This window comes from Pristiophorus japonicus, unplaced genomic scaffold (assembly GCF_044704955.1).
Source record: "Pristiophorus japonicus isolate sPriJap1 unplaced genomic scaffold, sPriJap1.hap1 HAP1_SCAFFOLD_45, whole genome shotgun sequence".
Taxonomy (NCBI): Eukaryota; Metazoa; Chordata; class Chondrichthyes; family Pristiophoridae; genus Pristiophorus; species Pristiophorus japonicus.
The window spans coordinates 3,547,792-3,563,429 of NW_027254352.1; the positions used below are offsets into that span (position 1 = coordinate 3,547,792).

General features: G+C 44.6%; 14 non-coding genes across 14 annotated transcripts; all 14 read left to right on the forward strand.

The window, feature by feature from the left end:
- Positions 1-49: 49 nt before the first annotated feature.
- Positions 50-123, forward strand: trnai-aau (transfer RNA isoleucine (anticodon AAU)). The gene has a single exon. It is a non-coding gene; the product is annotated as a tRNA-Ile (tRNA).
- A 542-nt stretch (positions 124-665) lies between these two features.
- On the forward strand, positions 666-737 carry trnae-uuc (transfer RNA glutamic acid (anticodon UUC)). The gene has a single exon. It is a non-coding gene; the product is annotated as a tRNA-Glu (tRNA).
- Positions 738-2,160: 1,423 nt separating this feature from the next.
- Positions 2,161-2,234, forward strand: trnai-aau (transfer RNA isoleucine (anticodon AAU)). Its single transcript has one exon. It is a non-coding gene; the product is annotated as a tRNA-Ile (tRNA).
- A 541-nt stretch (positions 2,235-2,775) lies between these two features.
- On the forward strand, positions 2,776-2,847 carry trnae-uuc (transfer RNA glutamic acid (anticodon UUC)). The gene has a single exon. It is a non-coding gene; the product is annotated as a tRNA-Glu (tRNA).
- A 1,423-nt stretch (positions 2,848-4,270) lies between these two features.
- On the forward strand, positions 4,271-4,344 carry trnai-aau (transfer RNA isoleucine (anticodon AAU)). The gene has a single exon. It is a non-coding gene; the product is annotated as a tRNA-Ile (tRNA).
- Positions 4,345-4,886: 542 nt separating this feature from the next.
- trnae-uuc (transfer RNA glutamic acid (anticodon UUC)) lies at positions 4,887-4,958 on the forward strand. Its single transcript has one exon. It is a non-coding gene; the product is annotated as a tRNA-Glu (tRNA).
- A 1,423-nt stretch (positions 4,959-6,381) lies between these two features.
- Positions 6,382-6,455, forward strand: trnai-aau (transfer RNA isoleucine (anticodon AAU)). Its single transcript has one exon. It is a non-coding gene; the product is annotated as a tRNA-Ile (tRNA).
- Positions 6,456-6,996: 541 nt separating this feature from the next.
- trnae-uuc (transfer RNA glutamic acid (anticodon UUC)) lies at positions 6,997-7,068 on the forward strand. Its single transcript has one exon. It is a non-coding gene; the product is annotated as a tRNA-Glu (tRNA).
- Positions 7,069-8,491: 1,423 nt separating this feature from the next.
- On the forward strand, positions 8,492-8,565 carry trnai-aau (transfer RNA isoleucine (anticodon AAU)). Its single transcript has one exon. It is a non-coding gene; the product is annotated as a tRNA-Ile (tRNA).
- A 2,036-nt stretch (positions 8,566-10,601) lies between these two features.
- Positions 10,602-10,675, forward strand: trnai-aau (transfer RNA isoleucine (anticodon AAU)). Its single transcript has one exon. It is a non-coding gene; the product is annotated as a tRNA-Ile (tRNA).
- A 541-nt stretch (positions 10,676-11,216) lies between these two features.
- trnae-uuc (transfer RNA glutamic acid (anticodon UUC)) lies at positions 11,217-11,288 on the forward strand. Its single transcript has one exon. It is a non-coding gene; the product is annotated as a tRNA-Glu (tRNA).
- Positions 11,289-12,711: 1,423 nt separating this feature from the next.
- On the forward strand, positions 12,712-12,785 carry trnai-aau (transfer RNA isoleucine (anticodon AAU)). The gene has a single exon. It is a non-coding gene; the product is annotated as a tRNA-Ile (tRNA).
- Positions 12,786-13,326: 541 nt separating this feature from the next.
- trnae-uuc (transfer RNA glutamic acid (anticodon UUC)) lies at positions 13,327-13,398 on the forward strand. The gene has a single exon. It is a non-coding gene; the product is annotated as a tRNA-Glu (tRNA).
- A 1,423-nt stretch (positions 13,399-14,821) lies between these two features.
- On the forward strand, positions 14,822-14,895 carry trnai-aau (transfer RNA isoleucine (anticodon AAU)). The gene has a single exon. It is a non-coding gene; the product is annotated as a tRNA-Ile (tRNA).
- The last annotated feature ends 743 nt before the right edge of the window (positions 14,896-15,638 follow it).

Below are 15,638 nucleotides of genomic sequence, written 5' to 3' on the forward strand. Positions count from 1 at the left end.
AACACAATCCCCGCAGAGTGAGCTTTCACGCAACGTTAACACAACTTGTGGCCGGTTAGCTCAGTTGGTTAGAGCGTGGTGCTAATAACGCCAAGGTCGCGGGTTCGATCCCCGTACGGGCCATTCCAGTGTTTTTCATAATTTTTATTCGGTGTTTTAGTCACGTTGAAAATCAAATCTTTATAATGAAACAAATCCACACAGAATCACAAGGGTTGGGAATTATTTGGAATAACAGTCATTGCTACTTGCCGACGGGGTGGAGAGGCACATCTTTCTGTTCATTTCTGTTTCTTGGTTTGCTGATAAACGATGAACCGGAGGCCTGTTCCCGTAAATGCTCAAAAGTAGGAACAGACAGCCAGAACGGTTCTGTCGCCTGGAGATGGGCAAAAGACTGCAGTTCAGGACAAAAACACTAAATGAAATGTTCACCCGGCACCGAGAGTGAAAAATCCCGAGAAAAGGACAGAATGAAATAGATTTCAGTGGATGCCTACCCGCACGTGATGCTGCGGATGCGCGGACATATCTTTGGTGTTCTCCACAAAAAATGCCATTTGCTACGAACAGTTTTACCTGGCGCGAAAGTGGTGAGACTTTGGAAGGAGCAAGCAGGAAAGACTGTGTTGGTCTGCTTGTTGGCAAGCAAATGTGTAGCAGCTTCCCTGGTGGTTTAGTGGTTAGGTTTCGGCGCTTTCACCGCTGCGGCCCGGGTTCGATTCCCGGTCAGGGAACATTGTATTTTCGGCCGTTTGACCTGCAAGGCTGTTCCTGAACAAATTCACAGCTCACTGCACTCTTGCTGCCCCAACCATCAGCAGCGCATCATTCGTTGTAGTGATACAGCACACACTTCTGTGCCTTCCGTTTCAAAGTCAGCAGTAAATGAGGAGATCTCGCTCTCGCTCAACTGGTGCTGATTGACACCGTAAATGTTGCCAATCATGGCTAACTTTAGCCTTCCGTGTACATTTTTGCGGCACATCACTCTAGCTTACCATCTGTCAATGCATTGCCAGTGTGGAAATATTCAGCATTTTAAACTTAGCAACGTCTGCAAGACTGGAATCAGTGAATGCCTGGGCCATGGCCACTGATAACTTATCCCGAGCATTCATTTGGCCTGGGCCCCTCCTATATTGCACATTGGCTCACTGTGTGTCTATGTTTAGCGTACACAGGCAATTTACAAGCTCTGAATTTCCCAGCAGTGAATTCATGGAGTGATTGATCTAACCGATATTCAACATCAGTATTGTTAAGTCTCAAACAGTTATAAACTCTCCAGTATATTTCACTGTGTCTTCAAGACGGTGAGATCGAGCCTGTTGTGCAAGCTTTGTTTCTTTATGAACACTTCAGCAGAACATTAAATCAACATGTGGAATTGAATTGCTGATTGACACTGTAAATTTGCCAACATTTAACTGCAGTGTGAGAACAATCACCGTTATAATTAGGCTTCCATTACGTTCTTGCACGACATCACCCTAAGTAACCTAGTTGATCACAGCACAGATATCAGTTAATTCATTGCCAGTGCGAAAAAATACACATTTTGAACTTAGCAACGTGTACAAGACCATTGCCTGGATCGTGGGCACTGATAACGGAACATGAGCATTAAGATTTTCGGTATCATTATACTTTACATTGACACAACCTGAGCTCTGAGATGTGTTTTGGACCCATTGCCCCGAAACGAGGACAGAGTGGGTGGGGCAATTCCTTCCGGGGTCAGGTTTTCTTTCAAAAAGGTGTGAGAAAACTTTGCTTCGTTCACTGTCAGACCGAAATAGTTCAGTTGGGAAGGCGTTTGATTGAAGATCCAGATGGTTCATGGCTCAATCCCGTGTTTCAGCAATTTTTGGTTATTTCGCGTTCCCTTCATTCTAAGGGTAGTGGCTGATTTTATATCGGGACAGTGGGCTGTTCAGCGGTTGCGTGATAATAATTTTCAACATGAATTATTTTTAGATTAAGCTGTTACGTTCTGTTACGTTCTATTTACACTCTGCGCAGTGTTGTAGATGAACAGTGAACAATGTTTAAGCGATGTGATGCGTTCAATGTTTATGCAGTAAATCTGTCATCCAGTGTGAGTTGGAAACACAATCCCCGCAGAGTGAGCTTTCACGCAACGTTAACACAACTTGTGGCCGGGTAGCTCAGTTGGTTAGAGCGTGGTGCTAATACCGCCAAGGTCGCGGGTTCGATCCCCGTACGGGCCATGCCAGTGTTTTTCATAATTTTTATTCGGTTTTTGGTCACGTTGAAAATCAAATCTTTATAATGGAACAAATCCACACAGAATCACAAGGGTTGGGAATTATTTGGAATAACAGTCATTGCTACTTGCCGACGGGGTGGAGAGGCACATCTTTCTGTTTATTTCTGTTTCTTGGTTTGCTGATAAACGATGAACCGGAGGCCTGTTCCCGTAAATGCTCAAAAGTAGGAACAGACAGCCAGACCGGTTCTGTCGCCTGGAGATGGGCAAAAGACTGCAGTTCAGGACAAAAACACTAAATGAAATGTTCACCCGGCACCGAGAGTGAAAAATCCCGAGAAAAGGACAGAATGAAATAGATTTCAGTGGATGCCTACCCGCACGTGATGCTGCGGATGCGCGGACATATCTTTGGTGTTCTCCACAAAAAATGCCATTTGCTCCGAACAGTTTTACCTGGCGCGAAAGTGGTGAGACTTTGGAAGGAGCAAGCAGTAAAGACTGTGTTGGTCTGCTTGTTGGCAAGCAAATGTGTAGCAGCTTCCCTGGTGGTTTAGTGGTTAGGTTTCGGCGCTTTCACCGCTGCGGCCCGGGTTCGATTCCCGGTCAGGGAACATTGTATTTTCGGCCGTTTGACCTGCAAGGCTGTTCCTGAACAAATTCACAGCTCACTGCACTCTTGCTGCCCCAACCATCAGCAGCGCATCATTCGTTGTAGTGATACAGCACACACTTCTGTGCCTTCCGTTTCAAAGTCAGCAGTAAATGAGGAGATCTCGCTCTCGCTCAACTGGTGCTGATTGACACCGTAAATGTTGCCAATCATGGCTAACTTTAGCCTTCCGTGTACATTTTTGCGGCACATCACTCTAGCTTACCATCTGTCAATGCATTGCCAGTGTGGAAATATTCAGCATTTTAAACTTAGCAACGTCTGCAAGACTGGAATCAGTGAATGCCTGGGCCATGGCCACTGATAACTTATCCCGAGCATTCATTTGGCCTGGGCCCCTCCTATATTGCACATTGGCTCACTGTGTGTCTATGTTTAGCGTTCACAGGCAATTTACAAGCTCTGAATTTCCCAGCAGTGAATTCATGGAGTGATTGATCTAACCGATATTCAACATCAGTATTGTTAAGTCTCAAACAGTTATAAACTCTCCAGTATATTTCACTGTGTCTTCAAGACGGTGAGATCGAGCCTGTTGTGCAAGCTTTGTTTCTTTATGAACACTTCAGCAGAACATTAAATCATCATGTGGAATTGAATTGCTGATTGACACTGTAAATTAGCCAACATTTAACTGCAGTGTGACAACAATCACCGTTATAATTAGGCTTCCATTACGTTCTTGCACGACATCACCCTAAGTAACCTAGTTGATCACAGCACAGATATCAGTTAATTCATTGCCAGTGCGAAAAAATACACATTTTGAACTTAGCAACGTGTACAAGACCATTGCCTGGATCGTGGGCACTGATAACGGAACATGAGCATTAAGATTTTCGGTATCATTATACTTTACATTGACACAACCTGAGCTCTGAGATGTGTTTTGGACCCATTGCCCCGAAACGAGGACAGAGTGGGTGGGGCAATTCCTTCCGGGGTCAGGTTTTCTTTCAAAAAGGTGTGAGAAAACTTTGCTTCGTTTACTGTCAGACCGAAATAGTTCAGTTGGGAAGGCGTTTGATTGAAGATCCAGATGGTTCATGGCTCAATCCCGTGTTTCAGCAATTTTTGGTTATTTCGCGTTCCCTTCATTCTAAGGGTAGTGGCTGATTTTATATCGGGACAGTGGGCTGTTCAGCGGTTGCGTGATAATAATTTTCAACATGAATTGTTTTTAGATTAAGCTGTTACGTTCTGTTACGTTCTATTTACACTCTGCGCAGTGTTGTAGATGAACAGTGAACAATGTTTAAGCGATGTGATGCGTTCAATGTTTATGCAGTAAATCTGTCATCCAGTGTGAGTTGGAAACACAATCCCCGCAGAGTGAGCTTTCACGCAACGTTAACACAACTTGTGGCCGGTTAGCTCAGTTGGTTAGAGCGTGGTGCTAATAACGCCAAGGTCGCGGGTTCGATCCCCGTACGGGCCATTCCAGTGTTTTTCATAATTTTTATTCGGTGTTTTAGTCACGTTGAAAATCAAATCTTTATAATGAAACAAATCCACACAGAATCACAAGGGTTGGGAATTATTTGGAATAACAGTCATTGCTACTTGCCGACGGGGTGGAGAGGCACATCTTTCTGTTCATTTCTGTTTCTTGGTTTGCTGATAAACGATGAACCGGAGGCCTGTTCCCGTAAATGCTCAAAAGTAGGAACAGACAGCCAGAACGGTTCTGTCGCCTGGAGATGGGCAAAAGACTGCAGTTCAGGACAAAAACACTAAATGAAATGTTCACCCGGCACCGAGAGTGAAAAATCCCGAGAAAAGGACAGAATGAAATAGATTTCAGTGGATGCCTACCCGCACGTGATGCTGCGGATGCGCGGACATATCTTTGGTGTTCTCCACAAAAAATGCCATTTGCTACGAACAGTTTTACCTGGCGCGAAAGTGGTGAGACTTTGGAAGGAGCAAGCAGGAAAGACTGTGTTGGTCTGCTTGTTGGCAAGCAAATGTGTAGCAGCTTCCCTGGTGGTTTAGTGGTTAGGTTTCGGCGCTTTCACCGCTGCGGCCCGGGTTCGATTCCCGGTCAGGGAACATTGTATTTTCGGCCGTTTGACCTGCAAGGCTGTTCCTGAACAAATTCACAGCTCACTGCACTCTTGCTGCCCCAACCATCAGCAGCGCATCATTCGTTGTAGTGATACAGCACACACTTCTGTGCCTTCCGTTTCAAAGTCAGCAGTAAATGAGGAGATCTCGCTCTCGCTCAACTGGTGCTGATTGACACCGTAAATGTTGCCAATCATGGCTAACTTTAGCCTTCCGTGTACATTTTTGCGGCACATCACTCTAGCTTACCATCTGTCAATGCATTGCCAGTGTGGAAATATTCAGCATTTTAAACTTAGCAACGTCTGCAAGACTGGAATCAGTGAATGCCTGGGCCATGGCCACTGATAACTTATCCCGAGCATTCATTTGGCCTGGGCCCCTCCTATATTGCACATTGGCTCACTGTGTGTCTATGTTTAGCGTTCACAGGCAATTTACAAGCTCTGAATTTCCCAGCAGTGAATTCATGGAGTGATTGATCTAACCGATATTCAACATCAGTATTGTTAAGTCTCAAACAGTTATAAACTCTCCAGTATATTTCACTGTGTCTTCAAGACGGTGAGATCGAGCCTGTTGTGCAAGCTTTGTTTCTTTATGAACACTTCAGCAGAACATTAAATCATCATGTGGAATTGAATTGCTGATTGACACTGTAAATTTGCCAACATTTAACTGCAGTGTGACAACAATCACCGTTATAATTAGGCTTCCATTACGTTCTTGCACGACATCACCCTAAGTAACCTAGTTGATCACAGCACAGATATCAGTTAATTCATTGCCAGTGCGAAAAAATACACATTTTGAACTTAGCAACGTGTACAAGACCATTGCCTGGATCGTGGGCACTGATAACGGAACATGAGCATTAAGATTTTCGGTATCATTATACTTTACATTGACACAACCTGAGCTCTGAGATGTGTTTTGGACCCATTGCCCCGAAACGAGGACAGAGTGGGTGGGGCAATTCCTTCCGGGGTCAGGTTTTCTTTCAAAAAGGTGTGAGAAAACTTTGCTTCGTTTACTGTCAGACCGAAATAGTTCAGTTGGGAAGGCGTTTGACTGAAGATCCAGATGGTTCATGGCTCAATCCCGTGTTTCAGCAATTTTTGGTTATTTCGCGTTCCCTTCATTCTAAGGGTAGTGGCTGATTTTATATCGGGACAGTGGGCTGTTCAGCGGTTGCGTGATAATAATTTCCAACATGAATTGTTTTTAGATTAAGCTGTTACGTTCTGTTACGTTCTATTTAGACTCTGCGCAGTGTTGTAGATGAACAGTGAACAATGTTTAAGCGATGTGATGCGTTCAATGTTTATGCAGTAAATCTGTCATCCAGTGTGAGTTGGAAACACAATCCCCGCAGAGTGAGCTTTCACGCAACGTTAACACAACTTGTGGCCGGTTAGCTCAGTTGGTTAGAGCGTGGTGCTAATAACGCCAAGGTCGCGGGTTCGATCCCCGTACGGGCCATTCCAGTGTTTTTCATAATTTTTATTCGGTTTTTAATCACGTTGAAAATCAAATCTTTATAATGAAACAAATCCACACAGAATCACAAGGGTTGGGAATTATTTGGAATAACAGTCATTGCTACTTGCCGACGGGGTGGAGAGGCACATCTTTCTGTTTATTTCTGTTTCTTGGTTTGCTGATAAACGATGAACCGGAGGCCTGTTCCCGTAAATGCTCAAAAGTAGGAACAGACAGCCAGAACGGTTCTGTCGCCTGGAGATGGGCAAAAGACTGCAGTTCAGGACAAAAACACTAAATGAAATGTTCACCCGGCACCGAGAGTGAAAAATCCCGAGAAAAGGACAGAATGAAATAGATTTCAGTGGATGCCTACCCGCACGTGATGCTGCGGATGCGCGGACATATCTTTGGTGTTCTCCACAAAAAATGCCATTTGCTCCGAACAGTTTTACCTGGCGCGAAAGTGGTGAGACTTTGGAAGGAGCAAGCAGGAGAGACTGTGTTGGTCTGCTTGTTGGCAAGCAAATGTGTAGCAGCTTCCCTGGTGGTTTAGTGGTTAGGTTTTGGCGCTTTCACCGCTGTGGCCCGGGTTCGATTCCCGGTCAGGGAACATTGTATTTTCGGCCGTTTGACCTGCAAGGCTGTTCCTGAACAAATTCACAGCTCACTGCACTCTTGCTGCCCCAACCATCAGCAGCGCATCATTCGTTGTAGTGATACAGCACACACTTCTGTGCCTTCCGTTTCAAAGTCAGCAGTAAATGAGGAGATCTCGCTCTCGCTCAACTGGTGCTGATTGACAACGTAAATGTTGCCAATCATGGCTAACTTTAGCCTTCCGTGTACATTTTTGCGGCACATCACTCTAGCTTACCATCTGTCAATGCATTGCCAGTGTGGAAATATTCAGCATTTTAAACTTAGCAACGTCTGCAAGACTGGAATCAGTGAATGCCTGGGCCATGGCCACTGATAATTTATCCCGAGCATTCATTTGGCCTGGGCCCCTGCTATATTGCACATTGGCTCACTGTGTGTCTATGTTTAGCGTTCACAGGCAATTTACAAGCTCTGAATTTCCCAGCAGTGAATTCATGGAGTGATTGATCTAACCGATATTCAACATCAGTATTGTTAAGTCTCAAACAGTTATAAACTCTCCAGTATATTTCACTGTGTCTTCAAGACGGTGAGATCGAGCCTGTTGTGCAAGCTTTGTTTCTTTATGAACACTTCAGCAGAACATTAAATCAACATGTGGAATTGAATTGCTGATTGACACTGTAAATTTGCCAACATTTAACTGCAGTGTGACAACAATCACCGTTATAATTAGGCTTCCATTACGTTCTTGCACGACATCACCCTAAGTAACCTAGTTGATCACAGCACAGATATCAGTTAATTCATTGCCAGTGCGAAAAAATACACATTTTGAACTTAGCAACGTGTACAAGACCATTGCCTGGATCGTGGGCACTGATAACGGAACATGAGCATTAAGATTTTCGGTATCATTATACTTTACATTGACACAACCTGAGCTCTGAGATGTGCTTTGGACCCATTGCCCCGAAACGAGGACAGAGTGGGTGGGGCAATTCCTTCCGGGGTCAGGTTTTCTTTCCAAAAGGTGTGAGAAAACTTTGCTTCGTTCACTGTCAGACCGAAATAGTTCAGTTGGGAAGGCGTTTGACTGAAGATCCAGATGGTTCATGGCTCAATCCCGTGTTTCAGCAATTTTTGGTTATTTCGCGTTCCCTTCATTCTAAGGGTAGTGGCTGATTTTATATCGGGACAGTGGGCTGTTCAGCGGTTGCGTGATAATAATTTTCAACATGAATTGTTTTTAGATTAAGCTGTTACGTTCTGTTACGTTCTATTTAGACTCTGCGCAGTGTTGTAGATGAACAGTGAACAATGTTTAAGCGATGTGATGCGTTCAATGTTTATGCAGTAAATCTGTCATCCAGTGTGAGTTGGAAACACAATCCCCGCAGAGTGAGCTTTCACGCAACGTTAACACAACTTGTGGCCGGTTAGCTCAGTTGGTTAGAGCGTGGTGCTAATAACGCCAAGGTCGCGGGTTCGATCCCCGTACGGGCCATTCCAGTGTTTTTCATAATTTTTATTCGGTTTTTAGTCACGTTGAAAATCAAATCTTTATAATGAAACAAATCCACACAGAATCACAAGGGTTGGGAATTATTTGGAATAACAGTCATTGCTACTTGCCGACGGGGTGGAGAGGCACATCTTTCTGTTTATTTCTGTTTCTTGGTTTGCTGATAAACGATGAACCGGAGGCCTGTTCCCGTAAATGCTCAAAAGTAGGAACAGACAGCCAGAACGGTTCTGTCGCCTGGAGATGGGCAAAAGACTGCAGTTCAGGACAAAAACACTAAATGAAATGTTCACCCGGCACCGAGAGTGAAAAATCCCGAGAAAAGGACAGAATGAAATAGATTTCAGTGGATGCCTACCCGCACGTGATGCTGCGGATGCGCGGACATATCTTTGGTGTTCTCCACAAAAAATGCCATTTGCTACGAACAGTTTTACCTGGCGCGAAAGTGGTGAGACTTTGGAAGGAGCAAGCAGGAAAGACTGTGTTGGTCTGCTTGTTGGCAAGCAAATGTGTAGCAGCTTCCCTGGTGGTTTAGTGGTTAGGTTTCGGCGCTTTCACTGCTGCGGCCCGGGTTCGATTCCTGGTCAGGGAACATTGTATTTTCGGCCGTTTGACCTGCAAGGCTGTTCCTGAACAAATTCACAGCTCACTGCACTCTTGCTGCCCCAACCATCAGCAGCGCATCATTCGTTGTAGTGATACAGCACACACTTCTGTGCCTTCCGTTTCAAAGTCAGCAGTAAATGAGGAGATCTCGCTCTCGCTCAACTGGTGCTGATTGACACCGTAAATGTTGCCAATCATGGCTAACTTTAGCCTTCCGTGTACATTTTTGCGGCACATCACTCTAGCTTACCATCTGTCAATGCATTGCCAGTGTGGAAATATTCAGCATTTTAAACTTAGCAACGTCTGCAAGACTGGAATCAGTGAATGCCTGGGCCATGGCCACTGATAACTTATCCCGAGCATTCATTTGGCCTGGGCCCCTCCTATATTGCACATTGGCTCACTGTGTGTCTATGTTTAGCGTTCACAGGCAATTTACAAGCTCTGAATTTCCCAGCAGTGAATTCATGGAGTGATTGATCTAACCGATATTCAACATCAGTATTGTTAAGTCTCAAACAGTTATAAACTCTCCAGTATATTTCACTGTGTCTTCAAGACGGTGAGATCGAGCCTGTTGTGCAAGCTTTGTTTCTTTATGAACACTTCAGCAGAACATTAAATCAACATGTGGAATTGAATTGCTGATTGACACTGTAAATTTGCCAACATTTAACTGCAGTGTGAGAACAATCACCGTTATAATTAGGCTTCCATTACGTTCTTGCACGACATCACCCTAAGTAACCTAGTTGATCACAGCACAGATATCAGTTAATTCATTGCCAGTGCGAAAAAATACACATTTTGAACTTAGCAACGTGTACAAGACCATTGCCTGGATCGTGGGCACTGATAACGGAACATGAGCATTAAGATTTTCGGTATCATTATACTTTACATTGACACAACCTGAGCTCTGAGATGTGTTTTGGACCCATTGCCCCGAAACGAGGACAGAGTGGGTGGGGCAATTCCTTCCGGGGTCAGGTTTTCTTTCAAAAAGGTGTGAGAAAACTTTGCTTCGTTCACTGTCAGACCGAAATAGTTCAGTAGGGAAGGCGTTTGATTGAAGATCCAGATGGTTCATGGCTCAATCCCGTGTTTCAGCAATTTTTGGTTATTTCGCGTTCCCTTCATTCTAAGGGTAGTGGCTGATTTTATATCGGGACAGTGGGCTGTTCAGCGGTTGCGTGATAATAATTTTCAACATGAATTGTTTTTAGATTAAGCTGTTACGTTCTGTTACGTTCTATTTACACTCTGCGCAGTGTTGTAGATGAACAGTGAACAATGTTTAAGCGATGTGATGCGTTCAATGTTTATGCAGTAAATCTGTCATCCAGTGTGAGTTGGAAACACAATCCCCGCAGAGTGAGCTTTCACGCAACGTTAACACAACTTGTGGCCGGGTAGCTCAGTTGGTTAGAGCGTGGTGCTAATAACGCCAAGGTCGCGGGTTCGATCCCCGTACGGGCCATGCCAGTGTTTTTCATAATTTTTATTCGGTTTTTGGTCACGTTGAAAATCAAATCTTTATAATGGAACAAATCCACACAGAATCACAAGGGTTGGGAATTATTTGGAATAACAGTCATTGCTACTTGCCGACGGGGTGGAGAGGCACATCTTTCTGTTTATTTCTGTTTCTTGGTTTGCTGATAAACGATGAACCGGAGGCCTGTTCCCGTAAATGCTCAAAAGTAGGAACAGACAGCCAGAACGGTTCTGTCGCCTGGAGATGGGCAAAAGACTGCAGTTCAGGACAAAAACACTAAATGAAATGTTCACCCGGCACCGAGAGTGAAAAATCCCGAGAAAAGGACAGAATGAAATAGATTTCAGTGGATGCCTACCCGCACGTGATGCTGCGGATGCGCGGACATATCTTTGGTGTTCTCCACAAAAAATGCCATTTGCTCCGAACAGTTTTACCTGGCGCGAAAGTGGTGAGACTTTGGAACGAGCAAGCAGGAAAGACTGTGTTGGTCTGCTTGTTGGCAAGCAAATGTGTAGCAGCTTCCCTGGTGGTTTAGTGGTTAGGTTTCGGCGCTTTCACCGCTGCGGCCCGGGTTCGATTCCCGGTCAGGGAACATTGTAATTTCGGCCGTTTGACCTGCAAGGCTGTTCCTGAACAAATTCACAGCTCACTGCAGTCTTGCTGCCCCAACCATCAGCAGCGCATCATTCGTTGTAGTGATACAGCACACACTTCTGTGCCCTCCGTTTCAAAGTCAGCAGTAAATGAGGAGATCTCGCTCTCGCTCAACTGGTGCTGATTGACACCGTAAATGTTGCCAATCATGGCTAACTTTAGCCTTCCGTGTACATTTTTGCGGCACATCACTCTAGCTTACCATCTGTCAATGCATTGCCAGTGTGGAAATATTCAGCATTTTAAACTTAGCAACGTCTGCAAGACTGGAATCAGTGAATGCCTGGGCCATGGCCACTGATAACTTATCCCGAGCATTCATTTGGCCTGGGCCCCTCCTATATTGCACATTGGCTCACTGTGTGTCTATGTTTAGCGTTCACAGGCAATTTACAAGCTCTGAATTTCCCAGCAGTGAATTCATGGAGTGATTGATCTAACCGATATTCAACATCAGTATTGTTAAGTCTCAAACAGTTATAAACTCTCCAGTATATTTCACTGTGTCTTCAAGATGGTGAGATCGAGCCTGTTGTGCAAGCTTTGTTTCTTTATGAACACTTCAGCAGAACATTAAATCAACATGTGGAATTGAATTGCTGATTGACACTGTAAATTTGCCAACATTTAACTGCAGTGTGAGAACAATCACCGTTATAATTAGGCTTCCATTACGTTCTTGCACGACATCCCTCTAAGTAACCTAGTTGATCACAGCACAGATATCAGTTAATTCATTGCCAGTGCGAAAAAATACACATTTTGAACTTAGCAACGTGTACAAGACCATTGCCTGGATCGTGGGCACTGATAACGGAACATGAGCATTAAGATTTTCGGTATCATTATACTTTACATTGACACAACCTGAGCTCTGAGATGTGTTTTGGACCCATTGCCCCGAAACGAGGACAGAGTGGGTGGGGCAATTCCTTCCGGGGTCAGGTTTTCTTTCAAAAAGGTGTGAGAAAACTTTGCTTCGTTCACTGTCAGACCGAAATAGTTCAGTTGGGAAGGCGTTTGATTGAAGATCCAGATGGTTCATGGCTCAATCCCGTGTTTCAGCAATTTTTGGTTATTTCGCGTTCCCTTCATTCTAAGGGTAGTGGCTGATTTTATATCGGGACAGTGGGCTGTTCAGCGGTTGCGTGATAATAATTTTCAACATGAATTGTTTTTAGATTAAGCTGTTACGTTCTGTTACGTTCTATTTACACTCTGCGCAGTGTTGTAGATGAACAGTGAACAATGTTTAAGCGATGTGATGCGTTCAATGTTTATGCAGTAAATCTGTCATCCAGTGTGAGTTGGAAACACAATCCCCGCAGAGTGAGCTTTCACGCAACGTTAACACAACTTGTGGCCGGGTAGCTCAGTTGGTTAGAGCGTGGTGCTAATAACGCCAAGGTCGCGGGTTCGATCCCCGTACGGGCCATGCCAGTGTTTTTCATAATTTTTATTCGGTTTTTGGTCACGTTGAAAATCAAATCTTTATAATGGAACAAATCCACACAGAATCACAAGGGTTGGGAATTATTTGGAATAACAGTCATTGCTACTTGCCGACGGGGTGGAGAGGCACATCTTTCTGTTTATTTCTGTTTCTTGGTTTGCTGATAAACGATGAACCGGAGGCCTGTTCCCGTAAATGCTCAAAAGTAGGAACAGACAGCCAGAACGGTTCTGTCGCCTGGAGATGGGCAAAAGACTGCAGTTCAGGACAAAAACACTAAATGAAATGTTCACCCGGCACCGAGAGTGAAAAATCCCGAGAAAAGGACAGAATGAAATAGATTTCAGTGGATGCCTACCCGCACGTGATGCTGCGGATGCGCGGACATATCTTTGGTGTTCTCCACAAAAAATGCCATTTGCTCCGAACAGTTTTACCTGGCGCGAAAGTGGTGAGACTTTGGAAGGAGCAAGCAGGAAAGACTGTGTTGGTCTGCTTGTTGGCAAGCAAATGTGTAGCAGCTTCCCTGGTGGTTTAGTGGTTAGGTTTCGGCGCTTTCACCGCTGCGGCCCGGGTTCGATTCCCGGTCAGGGAACATTGTATTTTCGGCCGTTTGACCTGCAAGGCTGTTCCTGAACAAATTCACAGCTCACTGCACTCTTGCTGCCCCAACCATCAGCAGCGCATCATTCGTTGTAGTGATACAGCACACACTTCTGTGCCTTCCGTTTCAAAGTCAGCAGTAAATGAGGAGATCTCGCTCTCGCTCAACTGGTGCTGATTGACACCGTAAATGTTGCCAATCATGGCTAACTTTAGCCTTCCGTGTACATTTTTGCGGCACATCACTCTAGCTTACCATCTGTCAATGCATTGCCAGTGTGGAAATATTCAGCATTTTAAACTTAGCAACGTCTGCAAGACTGGAATCAGTGAATGCCTGGGCCATGGCCACTGATAACTTATCCCGAGCATTCATTTGGCCTGGGCCCCTCCTATATTGCACATTGGCTCACTGTGTGTCTATGTTTAGCGTTCACAGGCAATTTACAAGCTCTGAATTTCCCAGCAGTGAATTCATGGAGTGATTGATCTAACCGATATTCAACATCAGTATTGTTAAGTCTCAAACAGTTATAAACTCTCCAGTATATTTCACTGTGTCTTCAAGACGGTGAGATCGAGCCTGTTGTGCAAGCTTTGTTTCTTTATGAACACTTCAGCAGAACATTAAATCAACATGTGGAATTGAATTGCTGATTGACACTGTAAATTTGCCAACATTTAACTGCAGTGTGAGAACAATCACCGTTATAATTAGGCTTCCATTACGTTCTTGCACGACATCACCCTAAGTAACCTAGTTGATCACAGCACAGATATCAGTTAATTCATTGCCAGTGCGAAAAAATACACATTTTGAACTTAGCAACGTGTACAAGACCATTGCCTGGATCGTGGGCACTGATAACGGAACATGAGCATTAAGATTTTCGGTATCATTATACTTTACATTGACACAACCTGAGCTCTGAGATGTGTTTTGGACCCATTGCCCCGAAACGAGGACAGAGTGGGTGGGGCAATTCCTTCCGGGGTCAGGTTTTCTTTCAAAAAGGTGTGAGAAAACTTTGCTTCGTTTACTGTGAGACCGAAATAGTTCAGTTGGGAAGGCGTTTGACTGAAGATCCAGATGGTTCATGGCTCAATCCCGTGTTTCAGCAATTTTTGGTTATTTCGCGTTCCCTTCATTCTAAGGGTAGTGGCTGATTTTATATCGGGACAGTGGGCTGTTCAGCGGTTGCGTGATAATAATTTTCAACATGAATTGTTTTTAGATTAAGCTGTTACGTTCTGTTACGTTCTATTTACACTCTGCGCAGTGTTGTAGATGAACAGTGAACAATGTTTAAGCGATGTGATGCGTTCAATGTTTATGCAGTAAATCTGTCATCCAGTGTGAGTTGGAAACACAATCCCCGCAGAGTGAGCTTTCACGCAACGTTAACACAACTTGTGGCCGGTTAGCTCAGTTGGTTAGAGCGTGGTGCTAATAACGCCAAGGTCGCGGGTTCGATCCCCGTACGGGCCATTCCAGTGTTTTTCATAATTTTTATTCGGTTTTTAATCACGTTGAAAATCAAATCTTTATAATGAAACAAATCCACACAGAATCACAAGGGTTGGGAATTATTTGGAATAACAGTCATTGCTACTTGCCGACGGGGTGGAGAGGCACATCTTTCTGTTTATTTCTGTTTCTTGGTTTGCTGATAAACGATGAACCGGAGGCCTGTTCCCGTAAATGCTCAAAAGTAGGAACAGACAGCCAGAACGGTTCTGTCGCCTGGAGATGGGCAAAAGACTGCAGTTCAGGACAAAAACACTAAATGAAATGTTCACCCGGCACCGAGAGTGAAAAATCCCGAGAAAAGGACAGAATGAAATAGATTTCAGTGGATGCCTACCCGCACGTGATGCTGCGGATGCGCGGACATATCTTTGGTGTTCTCCACAAAAAATGCCATTTGCTCCGAACAGTTTTACCTGGCGCGAAAGTGGTGAGACTTTGGAAGGAGCAAGCAGGAAAGACTGTGTTGGTCTGCTTGTTGGCAAGCAAATGTGTAGCAGCTTCCCTGGTGGTTCAGTTTTTAGGTTTCGGCGCTTGAACCGCTGCGGCCCGGGTTCGATTCCCGGTCAGGGAACATTGTATTTTCGGCCGTTTGACCTGCAAGGCTGTTCCTGAACAAATTCACAGCTCCCTGCACTCTTGCTGCCCCAACCATCAGCAGCGCATCATTCCTTGTAGTGATACAGCACACACTTCTGTGCCTT